At 46.7% G+C, this 1,508-nt stretch overlaps 1 pseudogene; it reads left to right on the top strand.

Annotated features, from left to right (window-relative positions):
• The first annotated feature begins 337 nt into the window (after positions 1–337).
• On the top strand, positions 338–961 carry LOC103090121 (60S ribosomal protein L10a pseudogene; annotated as a pseudogene).
• The last annotated feature ends 547 nt before the right edge of the window (positions 962–1,508 follow it).

Raw genomic sequence — 1,508 nt, forward strand, 5'->3', positions numbered from 1 at the left:
CCACTTTCTTTGAAGTTGAGGTTTAGAATTTCCTGGAAGGAGCTTGCTGATAGTGGATCTGGCAGTCAGTTGATGTTTGGGTATTTGCCACGTCATGTTTTATCTTTAGTATATGGCTTCCTTGGGAAGTGAACTTGACATTTTATATGTATTCCAACCATTTTTGTAAAGTATAATCAAGCGTGTTTCTGTTTCGTTTTTCATTGAGATATAATTGACATATAATTGACAAACTATAATTGAGATATAATTGACATATAATTGACAAATATAATTGAGATATAATTGACAAATAGCATGATATTGCTCTTTTCCGGTTATCGCAGCGCGAGGCACCATGAACAGCAAAGTCTCCGGCGACTCCCTCTACGAGGTGGTGCGGGAAGTGCTGCAGGGTAACCAGCTGGAGTGCTGGAAGTTTTTGGAGACGGTGTAGCTTCAGATCTGCCTGAAGAACTATGACCCTCAGAAGGACAAATGCCTCTCAGGCACCGTCCGGCTTAAATCCACTCCCGCCCCAAGTTCTCCGTATGTGTTCTGGGGGACCAGCAACGTAGTGATGTGACGAAGGCCGTGAATATTCCGCGTATGGACATCGAGGCACTGAAGAAACTCAGCAAGAAGCTGGCCAAGAAGGATGATGCCTTTTTGTCTTCAGAGTCTCTGATCAAGCAGATCCCACGAATCCTGGGCCCAGGCCTGAATAAGACCGGCCTTGCTGACCCACAATGAGAACATGGTGGCCGAAGTTGATGAAGTGAAATCCACAATCGAGTTCCATGTGAAGAAGGTGCTGTGTCTGGCAGAGGCTGTTGGCCACGTGAAGGTGACACGCGATGAGTTTGTGTTCAACATCCACTTAGTTGTCAACTTCCTGGTGTCATTGCTCAAGAAAAACTGGCAGAATGTCCAGGCTTTGTACATTAAGAGGACCATGGGCAAGCCCCAGTGCCCGTACTAAGGCACGGCTTAATAAACCATACTCCCACCATTAAAAACAAAAACCAAAAAACATTATCTTGGTTTCGGGTGTACAATATAATGATTGAATAGTCATATGTATTGTGAAATGAGCACCACAATAAACCTAGTTAACATCCATCACCATCTACAGTCAAGTGTTTTGAACATGTCTGTGAACTGAATTTTCCATGTAAACAAGGTTAACAGTTTCCTTTCAGAGCGGTGAAAAGAACAGTATTGGAGACTAAACATGTGTTAAACAAAAACTAATCTGGGTTGGGCTTCCCTGGTGGCACAGTGGTTGAGAGTCTGCCTGCCGATGCAGGGGACACGGGTTCGTGCCCCGGTCCGGGAAGATCCCACGTGCCGTGGAGCGGCTGGACCCGTGAGCCATGGCCTCTGAGCCGGCGCGTCCGGAGCCTGTGCTCCGCAACGGGAGAGGCCACAACAGTGAGAGGCCTGCATACCGCAAAAAAAGAAAAACTAATCTGAGCTTAGTTGCTCCGCAACGGAGAGGCCACAACAGTGAGAGGCCTGCATACCGC

The sequence above is a fragment of the Lipotes vexillifer genome, unplaced genomic scaffold (genome assembly GCF_000442215.2).
Source record: "Lipotes vexillifer unplaced genomic scaffold, Lipotes_vexillifer_v1.1 scaffold147, whole genome shotgun sequence".
Taxonomy (NCBI): Eukaryota; Metazoa; Chordata; class Mammalia; order Artiodactyla; family Lipotidae; genus Lipotes; species Lipotes vexillifer.